This window comes from Mustela nivalis, assembly GCF_964662115.1.
Source record: "Mustela nivalis genome assembly, chromosome: 3".
In the NCBI taxonomy this organism is placed as follows: Eukaryota; Metazoa; Chordata; class Mammalia; order Carnivora; family Mustelidae; genus Mustela; species Mustela nivalis.
The window spans coordinates 95916477-95937932 of NC_139022.1; the positions used below are offsets into that span (position 1 = coordinate 95916477).

Genomic DNA, 21456 nt, shown 5'->3' on the forward strand with positions numbered 1-21456 from the left:
AGTGATACTGGTCAATGGCAAAATGCCTTTTGCTCTTTGATGAAAAGGTATAAGCACACAATTAGCAAGTTGACTCTTTAAGACTGACAGGGCAAGGACAAGGAGCAGGACTGCGGTCCCATATAAGCATCACACTATGCCCTTGGCCCTGCTTGTCCTCTGCTCTGACTAACTAGGCTGACTTGCACGGAAGAGAAAGAGAGAAGGAAAGAGGGAGGACAGGAGGGGAGGGGAAATAAATGTGCTGATTTCCTAAATCTCCAACCATTTGATCATACCGGTGAGGCTGCTATGATCACTCCCATTTTATAGATCCAAAGAAATCAAGTCACTGGTCAAGTCTGCAAGTATCAGAAAAGCTAGAATTTGAACTCTTGTATTTTTAGTGGGAGCCTGGTGTCCTTTCCACCACATCGGGCTACTGATGGAAGTGAGCAGGCAATTGACTAAAATTGATTCTTCCTGCCTCGGGGCCTTTAGGAAATGGTCTGCCCCAGATATAATGGAAGTTGCAATGGGGATCAGACAGCATTTGCCTCTTACCCCTTGACCTGGTATCAGACTGCCCCAGAGGGGATTTCTTTGTGTTTCAGGGGATCTGTTGTGTTTGAGCCAGCTGTGGACGAGGCATTTCCCCTGGAGTGGTGGACACAGCAGTCTCCTGGTGCCCCAGCAGATCCCACTGGGGTGGAGCTGGGGGGTTGGATGTGCGGCCATGCAGGAGGTGTTGACTTCCTTTAGCAGGTTCTGACCATCTCAAGGGGTCATGTTAGCTCAGGAAGCTGCAGTGTTCTCTGCCATGTAGGCTTTTTGTATTTTTCTCCTTTTCATAGCTTCACGTGCCTCTCTGAATGCTCTTTAGGACTCAGGAACTGGTGGGTCCTACACTCCCAAAGATTCCATTGGTGTTCAAGCCCAATGTTTTATGCACACAGTTAACCAAAGTTCAGAGAAGAGAGTTCCTCAAGATCACACAGCCAGTGAATGACAGAACCAATGCCAGAACCAGGACAACTGAATATGACTTAGTCATTCAGCAGAAATTCCTTGAGTGCTGATTATCCGCTAGTAGTAGGCCCTGAGCTAGGTCCTGGATGCCCAATGTTTTAGCAGAAACATGCTGTGCTACTGGGGCTGGTGCTTCCCTGCTCCTCCCTTCTGGATGTTTTCCATTCCCAGCCCCAGGCTAACCCCAAGACTCCCAGGGCCACTCACCATGGCATTCCTAAAGACTTAGAGGAGGTGCCTTTGTGTGCAGCCTTTTCCTCCAAGACCCTGGAATGCGCGTTATGGGACTTGCTGATTTATAGCCATGTTGCCTTTCAAAGAATTCCCTGGCCTGCGTTAAGTCAACAGATATGAGAAAAGGCTTGTTAAAAGTTCTGTCACGGGAGCCAGTTGCTCCTTGTGTTAGCAGGATGCTTTCTTTAACCCCGGGCCCCTCGGGCCTGCAGCAGCACACCCTGGTCCTACAATAAACTGCTCGGAATCTACATGGAAGATTTGGAAGCTCCTTGGAATATAAATATATTCAACGCCATATCCAGCCTTGCCTTTCTTTTCCAAAGCCTGGAGCCTCTCTTCTCCCTTCGGTTGCTTTTTGATTTACACTGAATTGTCTTAAGGCTTTCTCTATTGACATTGACCTATTTTCTATTTTCATACTCTTGTCATTCTGCTTGTCAGCTGAGACTAGTGTCCACATCCTGTCTGCACATGCTGACCTTTTGGGAAAGAAATTCATTCATTCATTTGTTCATTCATTCATGTATTCACCAATCCAGTCAACAATCCCGGCCCTCTTCTGGGAGCTGGGGATCAGCAATAAACAAAGATCCCTCTCTACTGGCTACTGCTAGGGCGTACCCTCTAGATGCCCTATTCAGGATCACACTGCTCATTCCCCCAGGTGCCAGGCATGGTGCCAGCTGCTGCCCCATGACTGATGACTCCTGGGAATTGCCCTTGGCTAAAAGGAACTATGTTACCCAAGGTAACACCCCTTCCCTGGTGCACTCTGCGTCCAATGACTGGTTGCTGTGGGGATACAAAGACCCAGCCCCTTTTGTTTTAATTCAGGACAGCCAGAACCACTAGCCCAGCTTCAGAGCTCCCCTTGGGATCAGCTGAGACCTGTGTTCAACTGCACTCCACTCTTTGCCCAGCCTCTGCTTCCTCAGTCCCTTATGCCTGCTGTTCCTGGGAGCACCCCCCACCCAAGCATCCTGCACACAAATCTCCACCTCAGAGCTTTTTCCCAGAGTAATTGTCCTACAGTGTCTGCCTTTGTGAAGTTTATATCCTGGAAAAGGGAGACAGAACATAAACACAGTAAATAGTAACACACTATGTGAAAAGTGACATTGCTATGGAAGAAAGTAGAGTGGGGTTGGGGGATCAGGGATATGGAATGGAGAGAGAATTAATTTTTTTCATTTTTGACACAGTGATCAGAATAGGCCTCTAAGAGAATGTGACATTTGAGCAAAAGTTTCAAAATTGGCAAGCTGAATGGTCAAAAGCTTCCGAATCCAAACTTGTTGCTGTTATCAGTTAGGATTTTCCAGAGAAATAGAACCAACAGCATATGAGTGTGTGTGTGTGTGTGTGTGTGTGTGTGTGTGTGTGTGTACATGTATATGCTCCTTAAGGAGATTTACTTCAAGGAAATGCTTCAATTTGGATTTGTTTGCTATTTCTTCATGATGAAATTTAAGTGAAATTATGCATTCTGGGCAGGAATATCACAGATGTAATGTTGTGGCATTTTCATGGCATCCCATAATATGACATATGATCTTGGTTTATCCTCTTACTGGTGATGTAGACTTTGAGCTCATCAGTAGCATGGTATCTACCAGGGGTCTCTACTGTACAGTTATTCTTTTTCTCCTTTGATATTAATAAGGGTTTTTGTGGGCAGATATTTTGAGGCTATGTAAATACTCCAACTTTTATCCACTAGTTTTAGAATCTATTGGTACTTTTTGTCTGAAATAATGAGGGTCTCAATAATGTGGGTCTCAAACTGTGCTTTTCTAATTCCATCATTTCTTGGACATTTATAAGCAGGCATTATACTATAGGGAAGATTATTCTTTTCCTCTTACCTGGTCATTTACTTATTAATGCCAGGAAAAATGAATGGATGCCCATTTTAATCAAGGGGACTTAATCTGATGCTATAATTCATATTTATCAAATCATCCCAAACTGGACCATTTGACAGCCCTTTGAGCTATCTTCTGTGTCTTTTGGACATGTCTCCATCACTCTTTGATTGCTTGCTCATCTTCTGGAATTATGAGATGTTCTAAATATGTCTTATATTTTTCCTGTTCCAGACCTGAAATCAATGCTATTCCCTTTCAATGGAGGCTGGTATTGAGAAACCAAGGTCTGGGCTTTAGGCAGACTCTTCATTGTTGGGGTCCCTACTCCCAAGCTCTCTCAGAGATAGAGCTAGGAAATATATGTTTTAATGTGTGTGATGTACATGTGTATACATGTGCATACATGTGAAGACATAGATGTATTTGCATGAGTACACAGAAATGTCCATCAGTGTTTATTTCTATACCTTACTCTACATACTGAGCGCTCTAAGTTTACACCGAACTTCCAATTGTAATTCTACGCCAATGATTCATTCCAGCTGTCTCTTTTTATTTATTATTCCCTTGTCTAGTGAGAAACCTGGTTCTTATCACCTTATTATATTGACTTACTTTCTAAAATCCTTCTTATATCCTGTTTTTAATCTATCTCCCAAATCCAATGAGCTGCCACTCCTGTTTGGCCATCTTCTCTGAGCCACCAGAATGTTTACTCTCATTTAAACATTTGGCTACAATGATAAAAATACAGACTTGTTCACTAATAGCCTAAACACATTTTCTTTGTAGATAATGCTACAAAAATTATAGTACAACAGACACTTTGAATGTGTTTGTTTTTTCCAGGCAATTTTGTTGGATTGGCTAAGGTAAAAGTTAGTCTATGGCTTCGAAAGTGTTTTTTCTAAGAAAAGCTGACTGCTTTGTGGGTTTAAATCTATGAGTTGTACAACGAATATATCACATGAGCCATTGTCCAATGGCTCCCAGTGTGCCACAAAAGAGAAAGGTGGCTACCGTTTTCTTCCAGATTTTTACTTTGTAGAAACAATGAAATGGATGTTGTAGACTTTCTAAGGAGGCTCACATTTTCCCCAAGGCCCAAAGTTAGAAAGCGAAAAAGAATACATGGGGCATGGGTGGGCCTCTTGGTATGCAGTTCAACAGTTAAAAATTATTTAGGAATGTGTTATTTAACTTCTCGGTAGTCCTTGGTAGGAAAGCTATCTTTAAAAAAAAAAAAATTATTATTTATTTATTCATTCATTCATTTATTTGACAGAAAGAGAGAGAGCACAAGCAGGGGGAGTGGCAGGCAGAGGAAGAGGGAGAAGCAGGCTCTCCACTGAGCGGGGAGCCCAACATGGGACTTGATCCCAGGATCCCCCAGGACCCTGGGATCATGACCTGAGCCGAAGGCAGACATTTAACTGACTGAGCCACCCAGGTGTCCTGATAGCAAAGATATCTTTATAGAATCAATTGACTGTAGTTTCAGAAATGGTTCGTACTGGAAGATCCTCTAGGCTAATCAGATATTGTTCCTTTTCTCTTTACTACATGCATTCTGGTCTGAGCATGATAGATGACAGTGCTAAATGATTTACTCTTAAACCTGCCCTGGAATCACGGGTGTGCTGACATGTTTAACAAAGTCAGCTTGCTAGGAGACAGAGCACTGATTTGCAGTTTTCCACATTTGCATTTGCTAATGAGATTTGCTCATTTGTGTGGGGTAAGTACTCTCACCATGGCCGGTGTTACGCTACCAACCCGACATCCGTTAAGTACATGGTAGGAAGAGATGTACACAATCAGCTCTCATGAGTAAGCACTTCCAGCCTGGGTGTGTGGCCTATGAACCAGTCAAACCTACCCATCCACTTCAGCATTGTCTTCAAACTGCTGCTGACTTAGAAGGGAAAGTTCTTAGAAGGAAAGTTCTGTGCTCTGAAGAGATGAGGGTTAGGGATGTAGATTGGAGTCCTTCCTTGCTTCAGTGTGTTTATGTGCTTGACCTTGACACATGACCGCCCTGTGTCTGCAACCAGCAGGAGGGTTCTTGCTGGAAGTACTAGGGTGGGAAGAGAACAAGTGCAAAAAAATATAAAATAAGCCAATTGCTTTGAAGTCAGAATTAATCCTTATGGCAAAGCATCTGAGATCAGCCACCTCCTATGTTTTCATGGTTCTGTTCTTCCTGAAGACAAGGGTGAACTCAGAGGGAGTTCCAGCTGGGTTCCCGTTAGCAGGATTTGTGGATCTTGAGGTTAAAACTCGCCAAGCAGTAGACACAAGCCGGACTCTGTTTCATAGAGCACCTCTGACCCCCACTGGCTGCTAGCATGTGTTGCATCTTGGGGGCGACCTGGGCTCGGGCGAATGCTGCCCTTCCCCTAACTGTACACTAGTCCTTCCCAGGGGTTGCCGGACCCATTTATTCTTTGCTGTATTACCAGTGTTTCCTACATGGTGCCATCTATTCCTCATTGGGTTTTTTTTTTTTCAGTTTTTAAAACTCTTCATCTCTTTCTCCTCTGAAATGGCACATGTGTCTTTTATCATTATATTGTATATGGATTTCATTCGAAGTCATCAGAAAATAAGCCAAGAGAAGGTTTGAGCTGGTTACATTTGTGGTAGGTTTTGATTTCTCTTGTTCTGGTCCTTTAGGTGACAAACACCAGGTGTTACTCCTTTGTTTATGCGAAGCCCTTCAGCTAGGTCAGCAACTGAGTCCATGCTCTCTTGTGCTTGCTGGGGGAGAGCCAAAGCACTGGCCACAAAGAACACTCCCTAAACCTCTGCAGGGAGCCAGGGCAGGGCGGTGAAGAGAAGCTGGGGCCGGAGGGCCACAGAGATCCGTCTATCATCAGGACACCCCATCTTCTGAGCACATTTGAATGTCTGATTCCATCTGCTCATTTTGGTATTTCTCTGGCATTTCTCACCATGACACCTTGGTAGTCTGGTACATGCATTAAAACAAGCCCAGGGAAAGGCAAAGTGTTGGTGGGTAAGAAGCATACTTTCCAGTGGGTTTGCTCAAACCAATTTAGCAATTTCTACTAACTGCTGACTGTGTGATAAAAAGAAAGCAATTGTACATCACAGGTATTCCCAGTAGGATATTTTTTTTAGGGCTCTGTATTAAACTAATTTTGATTTTTGAATTGGGACCTGAATCCAGTTGTTAATCCCCTTTTTAGAAGGAGATTTGTATTGTCATTTCTAACTTAGTCTTCTCTCGCTATTTGGAATCATCACCCAACTGTGACTGTCCCTGCTGACTAGCAATATTCTTATCTTTCTGTGTATTGCTTTCAAAGATAAAATTCAGGGTTTCTTATCCTAAAGAACGGCTTTCTGTCTTGTTTTTCACGGCCAGCAGAGGGCGCCAGGGTAAGGCTCACAGGAGTGTGAGAACAGTGCACTCCCAAGAGGTGAAAGATCCCCTACCTCTCCAGAGAAGTGACATTTCACCCGAGGGTTTCCCAGCACACACACAAAAGGGCTGAGAAATAGAGCTACATCTCCTGGGACCACAGGTAAAATAATCTAGACCTGGGACTGAGAAGAGCTTTGCAACCACATCCACCCCTGGCTAGGGGAGAGAAAGCAGGTTAGTGCTTCTTTGAGAATCATAAAAACAAAAGGAGGGAGCAGCAGAATCCTGGATCTGGGCCATTATTTGTCATCATCACCACAAAACTTGGGGCTAGGGGGTGGCGAGCAGAGATATTCATGAGATCAGGAACAAATCAAGCTCTATGGTGATAAACTTTATATGGATATTATTTTGTCACTTGTCACATTTTTTTTCCTGTTCTGTTTCTTCCTGTCCTGTAGATAATCCCAAAATTGTATAAAAGTAATCTCTTTAACTTAATAAGGTGTATATTATAGTCCTACATACTACTCTGTGAGTTTTGAATGGCCAGTGTCTGATGATAGAAAATTTATAAAGTTCCCTGGCACATTGCAATGGCATCATCAGCCAGTGTCTCTGTGCTAAAAATTAACTTGTGGGTCAGTTTTACTTCTTAATACTGGGTAACGCTGAACAATAAAAAGCTATGGTATAATTATCATTTTCAGGGAGCACACAAAGCAAACCAAGGACTACAGATAAATACAAAATTTGGTCCTTGAATACAAGAAGCTGATTGCCCTGCTAGGAAGATGTGCATGGCCCAAAAATGTACCAAAGAAGTATCAGGTAATCTATTTAATGGTAATGATGATAATAATACTAACTACTGTGTATTGAGTGCTTACTCTTTCCTAATCACTGTGTTAAATCCTTTTATGTATCTTTTCTCACTAAATCCTCAAAACATCTTTATGAGGTAGGTACTATTATTATTGTCATTTTAAGAATAAGGTAACTGAGGCACACAGAGCTTAAATAACTTACCAGGATTTTATTCCAGGCTGTCTGACCCCCAAGACCATGCCCTTAAAGATCCAGTGATCTATACTGCCTCAGGAGAACAGTGGGAGTCCTAAGGTAGGAGATAGGTGTGGCCTAGAGGAGGCCTTCCTGGCGGAAGGCTTGGGAAGAGTGAGGAGTGTGGTTTTGAGGATGATGTGGAGGAAAGGGAATGAGAGCACACAGAGGCAGAGAACCGAAAATGCTCAAGGCAGTTTGGGCTTCCAGGAGTAAAACCGCTGTCTGCTGTAAATTCTTTGCGCATGTATGTAAGTGAACCGCAGATGGTTGCTTGGGAAAAGCAAGTTGAAGTCAGGGAATGGAAGGACCTCCTAGAATAACACCTTCCAGAAGCTAGGGTTGAAAAAGGTAGAGCTGGAGCCAGGATAGACAGTAAGTAGATCACTTCAGTTATTCTCCATGTGAGGCCGTGAAGGGAAGTCCTTGAGTGGTGGGCAGGAAATGACAACCGGAGATGAGCTGTCCCCAGTGGGACCTGGCTAAATTCTGGCCCCAGGCACTTTATATTCTAATCCCTACCAGGAAGTATCAACCACTAGTATATTTTACAACTTTGGCACTTTCACCTAAAAAACAAACTATATCTGGCAGGTACTCCATATTTTTTAAAGATTTTATTTATTTCTTTGTCAGAGAGAGAGAGCATGCACCAGCAGGGGGAGCAGCAGTCGGAGGGAGAAGCAGACTCCCCACTGAGCAAAGAGCCCAACGAGGGTCTCAGTCCCGGGACCCTGAGATCATGACCCAAGCAGAAGGCAGATGCGTAACAGACTGAGCCACCCAGGCATCCATGATAGTACTTTATTACTTTTTTTTTCATATACCTGTCCCTGTCCCAGGTGGGCTTAGAAATTATCACCATCATCATCATCATCACCATGTTACTGATGGGGAAACTGAGGCTCAGAGAGAACATGACTTACTAAGAACCTCCCAAATAGGACATAACTGAGACAAAGCTCAGATCCAGATCATCCTACCCCAGGACACTCAGGAATGCACTCTGCCAATGCTGACTGAGCAGCCATAATACACCATGTGCCTGATGTTGGGTGTCCAGAGATAAGTTACTCTACCCACTCCTTAGGGAGCTCACAGCGTTTAAGTGAATAAGCAAAACAGTTGCTAACAATAGGTGAGAAAGTCTGTTCCAAGCATCTCAACATTTGTAATTGGGATGACTGTGTATATAAAAATGTGTATATAAAAATGCACTTTTTGAAAGTAAAAGGTTAATTAACAGGCAGTTTATTTCATCTCTCACTTCATGCCTGGGAACAGCTGAAAATGAACAGCTGCCCTTCCTACTGAGTGGGATCAAAATATGATGAGTCTGATCTGTACAGTTTGCCAGAAAGTCACTCTCACCACTTCAGTCACTTCTTTCTGAGTAGAGAAGGCAAGTGCTGACTGTTACCAGCCCGCCACCTGCTGGAGCCAAGCAGAACTAACCCGAAATTCCAGGGAAGAGGCTCACATAGGCAATCTAGTAAGAATGTTCTCTTCTTTGGACCTTAGAGTGTGAGTTGACACGCCATAGTTGCTCCCAGCCACCCTTTTCATTGGTTAGCTTGGTGAAATGGGATCCTGAGGAGGCTTCTGGGAAAAGAAGTCATAAAGATTTTGTAAGCTGTGGCGTCAGACAGATCTAAGCGCATGCCTAATTTGGCCACAGCACTTGCTATGTCATTCAGAAAATACTAGTCAGCCTCTCTAGACCTGTTGCGCTGTCCGTAAGTTGAGATTCCTAGCCATCAAATGTGTGTTGAATGAATGAATGAAGAGAATGCATGAATATATTTTTGGTCGTTGGATTAGGGAAAAAAAAATAAATACATATATTCATAATATCAATATTTTTATAATTATATATATATATATATATATCCCCTGTTGTAGCATATGATACCAAGGCAAGAATAAATGGTAGCTAGGAGGTATTATCAGTAGAGCAGCGTGGTAACCAAAACCAAGTTCATATGCCTGACGTGCGGCAAAGCTGATCACTGAGACAGACAGGAAAGGGTTTACTGCAGAGAGAACTCGCTGTGGAGATGGAAGGGCAAGCCTCAAATCCACCTCCCCTCACTGGGATTAGAGCAAGTTTTACATTTGTAACGATTGGGATTATGCACATGTTGGAGAAAAGGGTGGGGAAATAATAATAATAATAATAATAATAATACTATCCATGACGAAGGATGGAGCATCCACATTGAGCAAACATGTGTGTAACATACTTCCCATATTCACTTTGGGGTGGAGATTGAACATTGAAATGCGGCAAAAGTTAAGGCCCTGACATCAGGAGGTGATCTGTAAAACAAGTAGAGTGTTGTGCTCATTCTCCCAAAGTTGGTATAAACTGGATGGGGTCTAGAACTCCTTATCTCTGGGAAGGAATGCAGAGCCTAGCTTGTTCATAGGCTAGAATCGTATTCGTGACCTTGGTCTGTGTCAGCCCAAGCCTCTGTGGAGACAGCTAGTGGATTTGCTAGTGGGGTCTGAAAAGAAACAATAGCTGATTAGGGAGAAACAAGTCTCTGGAAAACAAGCCTTAAACTTTCTGTTAGTTTCAACCTCCTTAATCCTATGGGGCACGATTTCAGAAGTTATATAGGAATACAAGTCTAGAGGGAATTTTTGGAGGAATAACCGATGGATTCTTGCATTTCAGCTTTATAAAAATTCCAAAAACCAAATTCTTCATGTTGCAGATGAAGAAAATAAGGCTCAACAAATTCAAGTATAGTAGACACCAGTGGTTATCTACGTAATACCCTCCTTTCCTTTGGGCAGAGTTCACTTTTATTCAAATGCCCATATCTCCCCAGGTGGCTTTGGCTTAAATAGTTTCTGTAGGCCAGTCACAGGAATCCCATCCTTCTTTTTGGAGATTGGCTTAGGTGGGAACAAGGGACCTAGTTATGTTCAACAAATCATGAAATGAGGTGTGCTGGGGGGATCCTAGGAAAGGATTACTAGCTAGTAAAAAGAGATACATAGGAAGGAAAATTTCCATTTTTTTCTTCAGGTGTTGTGTCTGGATGTAATTCAGGAAATCAAATAGCTAAAGACAATACCAATACGTATGATGACAGAGTAGAAAAACAGAACCTGCATTGTGATGTTATCAAGCTTTTGAAACAAGCAATCCTACAGAATTTCTATCCAAGACTTCTTAATATACAAGATAGTTATTCTTCTTTTTAAGCCTTTGAGGCTTAGTTTCCTATTACTTGCAATGAAAAGCTTCTTAACAGATTGATTAAGTAACTTGGTGAAGTTCACACATCTAGCAAATAGCAGATCTACCTCTTAATTTCCCCACCCTTCTACCCACACCCTCACTCCCAGTTCAGGTCCTCTGGACAGGCCTGTGAGCACAGGAGTGGGAACCCTGAGCAGCATCAGGACCCTTGTGCCTGGAACAATTATATAAAGTCTCTGGAGACAGCAAATCCAGCTAGTGACTGAAGAGTTACTAACTAGAAGAGGAGACAGAGAAAACTGGACTGAATCATTCCTGGGATGACTCTTGTAGCCATTCCTGTTCTTTATACCACATTCTTCCAGATCTAAGAAACCCACTTCCTTAAGAATTTCCTATCTAGTCTTGGGGTGGCTGGGTGGCTCAGTCAGTTAAAGGTCTGCCTTCAGATCAGGTCATGATCTCGGGGTCCTGGGATTGGGCCCCGCATTGACCTCCACATGTAGCTCCTGGCTCTGCCCCCCCCCCACACCCGCCAACACTTGTGCTCTCTCTCACTCACTCTCTCTCAAACAAATAAAATCTTTTCAAAAGAGTTTTTAAAAAAGAATTTCTTATCTGTTCTTTTCCTCTCTGATTCACCCTCCCTACATTGCTTATAAAACTTTCTTGCCATGAATTCTTAAAAGAAGACTGCGCTAAATTACTCTTATCACAAAGTTCTAGGACAGTTATGGTTACAAATGCTTTTACTTTTGATCAATGTTGAACACTGCAGATATGCCCAACTAAGAAATAAAAACATGACAACTTATTTTTAAAAACAATTTTCAGAGGAAAGTTGTGGAGCCATACATGGTTTCGGCTTTTTTCCTTCAAAATGAGTAGGAGGCAGCATGAGTTCTGATTCATTAACTTATCGGGGTTAATCATTTAAATATAATCTTCAACATGTTTTCAAAGGTTAGGAAGCCATTTGTGCATTGTCAAAGCTCCATTTCCCAGCACAGTTCTTCCTGAATGAATAATAATTCATCTTTTCTTGTTTTTCCCTACATCCCACCCTGACCTCCAATCTTAGATGAGGTGATACCCTCTGGGGAAGGGACTTAGCACAAGTTCTGTTTTGTTTTCCCAGAAAAGTAGTCCTGCTTTGCCCAGCTGTAGCCGGCATCATACTACCACTGTCTTCAAAAACAACCTAAATATTGCACAAAATATCTAAAGCAATTGTCTGAAGTCTCTGGAGACAGCAAATCCAAACCAGACTTGAAAGAAAGTCCATAACCTGAGTTCCACATTCTTCCCAGAAATTTTCCTACAGACATTTGCAAATTGCAGAATGGAGGCATACAACCAGAGTCTCCTTGGACTGAAGAGGCAGAAGTCAGAATTTGGAGCAGCTTGGAGTTTACTACCAGGGGATCCAAGTCTTGGAGGAGGGAAGTGAGCAGAGAAGGACACTGAAATTCTGCATAGACATCCCCTCTGAGATCAGAGATCTCAGTAGTACTGGGGAGGCAGAAGTCATCACGAAAGCCTTACTAAGCTTGGTACAAATCCCAGGCTTTGAACGGAAACCTCAGAAGAGTCATGCCCTAAGAATAAGAGGCATGCTATATGAATAAGGACCAATCCATAGGAGTAGGAAAACACTGAAATGGACTAGCTCCAAGAAGCTAAAATCAAGTTTTCTCAAGATCTTGACTATCTACCTACCAGAAGAAAACAACCTTGGAAGAGGATGACATTATCCCAAGTCTTTATAATTTTTCACTGATGTCTGGCATATAACCAGAAATGATGATGCATGTGAAAATATAGGGGATCAAACTACTAAAATCCAAGTTTAAAAATATGGATAATAGAAAAAGAGTTTTAAGTGATTCAGATATCGACATTAGCCCACAGATAGTTTAAAATAACCATGAGGGGCGCCTGGGTGGCTCAGTTGGTTGGGTGATTGCCTTCAGCTGAGGTCATGATCCCAGAGTCCTGGGATTGAGCCCTGCATTGGGCTCCCTGCTTAGTGGGAAGCCTGCTTCTGCCTCTCCCACTCCTCCGCTTGTGTTCCCTCTATCGCTGCGTCTCTCTCTGTGTCAAATAAATAAATAAAATCTTTAATAAAAAAATAAAAATAAAATAATCATGATTAGTATGTTCAAGAAAATGTAGGAAATGGTAGAAGAGAAGTTGGAGAATTTCAACAGGAAAATTAATCTGTTTTAAAAAGAAGCAAACAGTAAAATTTTAAGAGCACCAAAAATATCAATTATAGATCTAATGAAGGATATATAGTAGTCCTGCACTTAAAATTACAAAAAAGTACTAAGAGAAGTAAAAGAAGACCTCAATAAATGAAGGAAGGTAACATGAACATAGGATTTAAGGATGTAACATTGTTAAGATATCAGTTCTTTCCATATTCATCTCTAGAGTCAGTACAATCCCAACAAAAATCTTAGCAGCTTTTTTAAATTGGTAGAAACTGACAAGCTACTTGTAACACGTATATGGAAATACAGAAGATCTGAAAGAACTGAGGCAGTCTTGAAGGAGAAAAACAAAACCAGATATCAAAGCTAGAGTAATTAAAAGCGTGTGGTATTAGTATAAGAATAAACAGTAGACAGTGGAACAGAATACGGTTTAACAGATCCACATCCATATGATCAGTCACTTCCTTCATGACAAGGACACCACAGCAATTCAGTGAAAGAAGGACAGATGGCCTTTTCAATAAATAGCACTGGCTCAAATGGAAAAAAAGGAGCTTGGCCCTCACCTCAAACCATATATAAAAATTCATTCAAGATGGATCAAATTCTTAAAGTTGAAAAGTAAAACAACCAAACTTGTAGAAGAAAACATGAGAAACATCTTCAGGACGCCAGGGGAGGCCACAGTTTCTTAAATAGGACACAGGCAACTCTGATAAATTGGATTTAATTAAATTAAGAAATTCGATTCAATAAATGACACTGTTAAGAAAATAGAAAACCAAACCCTAGATTGGCATGCACACACACAGACATCTAACAAAGGATTTATATGAAGAACATCTTTAAAAAAAAAAAAAAAGATTTTATTTATTTATTTGGGAGAGAGACAGTGAGAGAGAGCATGAGCCAGGAGAAGGTCAGAGAGAGAAGCAGACGCCCCATGAAGCTGGGAGCCCGATGCAGGACTCGATCCCGGGACTCTAGGATCATGACCTGAGCCGAAGGCAGTCGTCCAACCAACTGAGCCACCCAGGCGTCCCTATATCAAGAATATCTTTTTAAGTGTTTTATAAATCCATAAGAAAACAATAGCACGATTTTTAAAACTGGACAAGAATCCTGAGCAGGCATTTTGCAAAGATATCAAAATGGTCAAATTGCAAATGAGAAGGTGCTCAGCACCATTACCCATGAGGGAAATGCAAATTAAAACCACATCTTGAGACCATATGTTGTTCATAGTCCAGAAACACCCGTATTTCTCCTGGAAAAAAACAATTGCAAAACCACAGCTCTAAATACCAGGAAGTGAATTAAAATAAGTGTGAATAATTATAAACAGCCTGGTTTAATTCAAAGAGTGAGGTTTCTCTTAAAGGTTTTCATGTTGCAGTGAAATGAATTTTAATTCCCTGTTTTAAGTACATAAGAAACTTTCACCAGCCTACTGCAAAAAGTGAAAGCCTCTCACAGAAACCTCACTCTTGGAATTAAACATGACTGTTTGCAATTATTGAAATCTATCCAAATTCATTTCTTGGTATTTAAAACTGTGGTTTTAAAATTGCTTTTTGATGAAGAAATGCCGGAGAAACCTGCGTGCACAGCCTTTTAAAATCCCTCTCTGAGATGTGGGACTTGAGTGTCAGAAGATGTAATAACAGTGCAAAAATGTGTCTATTTAGTGAGCCATGAGAAAATCTGCTTATTATGGAGCAGTGAGAAAAACTAGTGTGTGGACATGCACGGCACAGTGAAAATATGCACAGTTTACAATCTCTGGGAATGAAGCCTAGGGTTGGGTGAACTGAAGAGGTGTGAGAAGCAGTTTGGGCCCCACATCCACTTGGTTCGCTGTAGCTCTGGCCCCTCGCTGCCCGCTGCTCTTCCTCTCCGTGTCACTGGTTCTCACAATGGTGATGTTCATGATCTGTTAGTACAGAAGTTTACACACCACCATACAACAGCATTTTAAAACTTTTTGTTCTATGTTGGTATGTAATTGGTTTCCTTTGCAATTCTGTGCTTTTTATTTTATGCATTTGTCCTGATAAGGAGTCCATAGGTTTTACCAGGCTGCCAAAGAGGTCCTTGACACGCATAGAAAAAAAGATGAAGTTCCCACCTTAACTCATTACTGACTTATTACTTATTATGCATTATCACATAACGTGTTGCTAAACAGGTCTTCAGATGTCCAGATACCTCGTCAGGGCTAGAAGCCCCATCCTTCACAGAGCCTTGCTGAATGGCTTGCATAAAGTCAATGCTCAAAATGTTTTTTGGTTTATTAATAGTATAAGTCAGGGCTTAGGCCTGAAGTTAGACTACCTCAATTCAAAATCTAGCTCTTGAACTTTGGGCAAGTGACTTAACTTCTCCAAACCTGAATTTTCTCATCCGCAGATGAAGCTATTAATACTACCTTTCTCATGTGGCTCCTGTAAGAGTTAAATGAAAAAAAAAAAAAAAACACACACACACACACACATAAAGAGCCTGGCCTAGCATCTGCCTCATAGTAAACTCTTAATGCAAATTATCTGTTAATTAGGAACATATTTTTATCCATGAAAGTTTTGTGTGAAATACTGTGGCCAGATAGCAACTAGGGATCATGGGACTTAAAGGGAATTGAAAAGGTGAGGGGAGATCCAAAGGGCCGGGTTAACTCCAGAGGAAATTCAGATTTGAGAGCACAATGAGGCAATCAGTGCTGATAGGCTGACTCACATCTAGTCGTAGACATATCTTTGTGTTGAAAAGTGTGATCAAGTACTCCTGTCCCTCACATTGCCCAGTTCTCAAAGTTGCAGGTCCTTGGCTAGGAGATCATCCCCAGAAGGCACCTGTGATAGTTAGCCAATGTTGGTTTCCACCCACACAGCAAGAGTAGGCATGGACCAGTGGAGACAACACTGGCCTGGGTCATCATACCTCTGTGGCCTTGGTTTCTCTTTGGTAAAATCAGAGTATTAGACTGGTTGTTCTCCTGATGTCAGGATATACGAAGGAATCTGCTTATTTCAGAGGATGATTATGTTCTAACCGTAGAACTGGGTCTTAGAACAGCTAACCACCGGCACCTGCTCACAGATACTGGCCTTGAAGAGGAAGGATAACTTTCCAAGAGGCAGGAAAGTTTCTGAACACACAAGTCTTGCTCTGGAAAGTAGTCTAGAAGCATAATAATGTGAGAAGGGATAAAATGTACCCTTAGTTTATACCTATCCATACGGAGAAATTGGACTGAAAAATACTTCTCCTTTCTGATTATTAGGAGTTCAGGTATACAGTAGGTCTAAGAATAGGCAGCTCATTTATGAAGCATGTTGGGATAGTGAATAATGGCACCAGATATCAGGCGGGTGCTCAGTGAGTATCCAATACATACTTCCTTTTTTATTTTTAAGATTTTATTTATTTGAGAGAGAGAGAATGAGAGAGAGAGAGAGCATGAGAAGAGGAGGGTCAGAGGGAGAAGCAAACTTCCTGCTGTGCAGAGAGCCTGATGCAGGACTCCATCCCAGGACTCCGGGATCATGAGCTGAGCTGAAAGCAGTCGCTTAACCAACTGAGCCATCTAGACGCCCCCAAAACATTCTTCTCCATCAGTGGTCAGTGAATGATCTTCTCTAAAACATCAATCATTCTAACTCAGCTGTTTGGTGTTTCACTGAGAAAAACCTAAGAATTCTGATTTGGACCTCTATTTGTACATGGTCAGCGTAGAACTTAATACACAAGAGTATGCTTGCATGCAAACAGAATTACATGAAAAGCACTTAAGCATGCTGATTTCCCCTTGTGGAGATTATCGTTGCCAGAGGGGGAATTCAGAAATCATCATAGCCACCTCTTATTCCCATCAATTATTAGTTGCCTGATAATGAAAATCACTTTTCTCACATCTCAGTTTATCAGGCAAATAGTGAAAGCCTCTCCCTGTATGTTCTTTCTCTCTTAAGTTATAACAAAGCGAATATATAATCAAATGACGACTCTATTCCTATGCCCATAGTATTTTGGTTTGTTTGTGTAACCGGATGAAGCAAAGTTTAAGCCTGTTGTCTGCTTGGAGATTCAGAGATTAATTGAGATTTAGGTCTTAAAAGTTATTGTTTTGTTTCCTAAAACCTCACCATCCCTAAAATCTCATGCTGCAAATTAAGATCTCTTTTTTCCTTCTATTTCTCAATTTGGATTTCAACAGAATGTGTTTCCCTGCGGGAAAGGAGGTGAAATGTCAGAATATAAACTCTGGAAGCTTACATCCTGCAGAGAGATGAAATGTTCCACCAAGCAAAAGTTGCCTAAAGGCTAATATATTGCTACACGTAGAGCTTCCACACAGCACATCTCTACTGACAAACTGGACAAATCGGCCAAAGTAGGACTCAGGCATGGTTTTACCCAGAAACATGCAGCCTAGGTCCATATGATACCCCAAAGTTGGTTACTTTAGGGACCCAAAACCTACCGAACCAGTTGTTTAACATAATTTAAATCAGATACAGTACATAACAGTTTGGCTAAAATTTTTAATTCTCTGCTTCTTGAACTTAATATAAATCTGTTCGCTCCAATGCCACTTTCAGTGGAGAAGAAAACAGATATATTTTTAATTGTGTCTCACAAAAAGATTGTGAAATCCAAAAAGGGATTGCTGGGTATCAACTCAGCATTTCAAAACTGTTATCTGGCACAAGCTCATGTGAAAACATCCTTTTGGACAACGTGTAAAGGAAACCCCCAAACCTTTGATGTCACTAAATTGTTGATGCTGTACTCATGCAACCCGAACGTTGCCTCGACCAGCAGAGCAATAATCCAAACTTCCTTATTTTTTCTTCCTACAAATGAAGGAAAATTATTTTCTCTGACAATTATTGGTTGAATTATCAACTCTCTGAGTGTGTTTGTAAAATGAGGAGAGTTAAGATATTTTTTTTGCTCTAATGTATTATATGATTCTTGGAATATTCAGAATTTTTTTCAAGACATATAACAGGAGGAGTTCCGGGGTTAAGATTCTCATGAGAGGAAAAAGAGATTAGAGGCAGAGCTAGAAAGAGATTAGATACATGAGAGATGATACCAGAGAAAAAGCACACTGGCTTCAAGCAGGAGAGGATTTCATCTAAGCCCCATTTCTTTATTTAAAGGGTCAGATCTGGGTCCTGTGAGCAATTTCATCACCCTACCTTCATTCTTCCTTCAGGGACAAAATCCTTCCAAAGCCCCTGGGTTTACTCATTCTTGCTCATAAAAGCCTGACTTAAAGGCTCAGACACAGGACCTCTGTTCAGGCTCTGTCAGTGTCAGAACCAACCTGGATAACTGATACATTAGCATACAAATAAGAAGGCATGAGTCTGAGTGATTTGCTGGGAAATAATTCAGTGTAGTTGGATAAGTATTAGGGAAGCATCTGTAATGATGAACAGTGTGTAGAACAGAAGAGAACTGGGCCCAGTTCTCGTGATAACAAAGTTCCCCCTTCTTCCCACCATACCATTTCCTCCCACTCTGCCCCCAGAATAATCCTGGCTTCTGAAGGGGTAGAAGGCCTGAGATATGTGGAAAATATTATTTGAGCTTGTCTATTTTTCATAGCAAACCTTACCGACCAACTCCACCAGCCATAGGTGCAGCCGTAGGGGAAGTGAATCCTAGCCGTTCCGTCAGAACTGGTGTCCAGTCAACACGGTATCTGCCCACAGGGCCTTTGCTGAGCAGTTATGGAACTGAAATTTAAACAGACCAAGGAAAGGCAGGGTGGTCAGGAAGGAAAGAGCAAATATAGCCCCCCCCCCACAAAGCATGCTGGGAAAAGTGCTTCTCCCTCTTCTGATTTTCACTGAACAAACTTTGAAGAGACATTAATATCTTGGGATCTATCCTGATATCATACAGCTTGGACTCTGATTTTTTCCTGTGAAAGGAGTCAAAACTCTTGGAGCAATGAACTCCAAAAATTCTGAAATTATGCTCAGTAGTTTCCTTGGAGACCTCGAAAAGCAAGGCTTTGATCAATCATGGGATATGGCAGAATATGCATCCAGTTTCAAAAGACCCACTCTTGAGAAGAACCCGATTACAGAATTTATTGAAAAGGAAACTGGTATAAAATATGCAGTGCTAAAGGATGTGCTTCAGACCGCAAGTGCTAGAAGAATTCAGTAAGGTAGCTAAGACAGTATTCATATATATCAAGCTCTTTAGGCACTGGGTAATTTACACAGTGGTATGCTGGTAAATTAGCGCTCTAAAAAACAAAAAGTAGTCCTCACTGGTAGTATTTGCCAATTTCCACGGTGTATATATTCCCACCGTTGCTAATTTCAAGCTACCAAAGTACTTCATAAAATTCCTCAATACTTCACAGTTATCTCTAGAGAGCAGGTAGGTGCTGACTTCAGTGCACCACTGTTTTGCTATCCCATTTCATCCAACAGCATTTTAAGATAAGGGCCACTATTATTTCCAGTGTACATATTGGGAGAAATATAATTTGCCCAAATGCACAGGACTAGAATGGGGGCAGAACTCTGAAGGAAGCTCAGGCTCTATGACTCTAATAACATCTAGCCATAGGCTGTACTCCTCCTTTAACCTAAAAACCGCCACAGATATTCCAGGTGGTAACCAATCCCCACCTCTGGCTCACTTCTATGACGGATGCATTTTTTGTGGCCCCTTGGGGACTCAGTTAATATTTATAGGTCTTTACTGCCCAGGAGAGTATCTTGGTGTAAAAGCCCAATAAGTGAATATTTTACTTAGTACTCGAAATATTTTTTGGCCCCTTGCTACCTAAAAAATGGGCCAACCAACAGCAGCATCTGGGAACTTGGTAGAAATCCAGACTCTTTCTTACTTAGATCTGCTAAGTCAGAAACTGTCCCGTAAGATGATCCCCAGATGATATGTATGCCCATTAAAATTTAAGAAGCCTCGCTTTAGACTACAGCAATCAAGGCGGGGCTCTCACGTGCCAAGAATGTGTCACATTGTATGTTGTTTTGCAGTTGGCAGTGACAGGCACTGACACAACACACTCTATCCTATCCCATCCCCTTTGTGGTCGTTAGGGGTACAGTCTGTGGTCATAAAACAGAGAGACTCCACGGACTGAGACTCGGCCTCATTAGCACTATTCTGAGCAAACAGCCACAGACTTCTCTTGCATTAACCTGCTTAGTAACCTCAGATTTTGTTTTTCTAATTCTGCAAGAAACATTGGAGAGCCAAGTTCAGCTGGATTCCTCACAAGGATTTCCTCTCAGAAAAATTAATGCAAAGAAAAATAACTTCTAAACACTCGAGAGTCTGTCAGGAAGTGGTGGGGAGGAGTGAGCCTGCTGGAGCCAGACCTCTCTGATGTGCTAGCTTAATTCAAACCACAGGACTTCATTTGAACTTGGCCAATCATTCATGAGTTGAAAATAGAAGGAAAGGATATGTGGCCAAAGTTAGAACTTTTAAAAACACTTCTGAGATGTTCACTAAATTCGCCATCCACACATTTTTAAAGCACTGTGGGTTGGGTTTCTATTGTGTTTCGTTTTCTGTTTTCCCAAGCCATCAGGGTGCTGAGGAAACGGCCACAACCCAGAGGCAATTGAAGGTAAATCCCTGTGGATCTCAGTTGAGATACAAGTCTAGAAATGAAACAAATGCAGTTCAGAGAAAAAAAAAAAATTAAAGATCTATTTGGGGGACGCCTGGGTGGCTCAGTTGGTTAAGCAGCTGCCTTCGACTCGGGTCATGATCCCGGCGTCCTGGGATCGAGTCCCACATTGGGCTCCTTGCTCCGCGGGGAGCCTGCTTTTCCCTCTGACTCTGCCTGCCACTCTCTCTGCCTGTGCTTGCGCGCTCTCTCTCTCTCTCTCTGACAAATAAATAAAATCTTTAAAAAAAAAAAAAAAGATCTATTTGGGATTTTAAAATAAAGACCAAAATTATTCATGCTCATCAGTGGGTACCAGGCTAAATACATTCCACTGGGATAGCAGGGTGAAAATTCCCCTCCCGTTTTTCATCTGACCAAGGTAGAGTAGCAAGCGTGCCTTCTAGAGGCCAGAAGAGCAACATTATTCAACAGAAGGATAGAAGGAAAAGCGTTCCATCTGCCCAGGTATGGGGAGGGTGGTCCTTCAGAGATAGTTCTTCAGGCTTCTAGTGACCAAGAATAGCATCCCAGGACTCTGAGGTGCCAGGAGGCCACAAAAGGTAGCCTCATAAATCATCCTTACACTGAAAGCTTCTTATTAATAGGAACCACATGCCTATTTTGGTCACCACCATGCCCCCAGTACCAACAGCATTGCCTGGTACCTAATTAATGTTCATTAAATATTTATCATATGATGGATGAATGAATAAAGCCATTGCTCCAGATTAACCTCAGCATGCTAGAAATGCCTGATAAGTACTCACCATGATGTGCAT

General features: G+C 41.8%; 1 protein-coding gene across 10 annotated transcripts in view; it reads left to right on the top strand.

Annotated features, from left to right (window-relative positions):
* The window catches only part of ANKRD55 (ankyrin repeat domain 55), a 290232-nt gene that overhangs the window by 170040 nt on the left and 98736 nt on the right, over positions 1-21456 (top strand). For 7 of the 10 annotated variants that reach the window (XM_082725965.1, XM_082725964.1, XM_082725970.1 and 4 more), the window contains exon 1: positions 6577-6738. The exons of 1 other annotated variant lie outside the window; for it this stretch is intronic. The gene's annotated coding sequence lies outside the window, so the exon portion shown is untranslated. Of the gene's footprint in view, positions 1-6576; positions 6739-21456 lie in introns of those variants that run through there. 2 more of the 10 variants (XM_082725967.1, XM_082725962.1) reach the window with 2 other exon arrangements.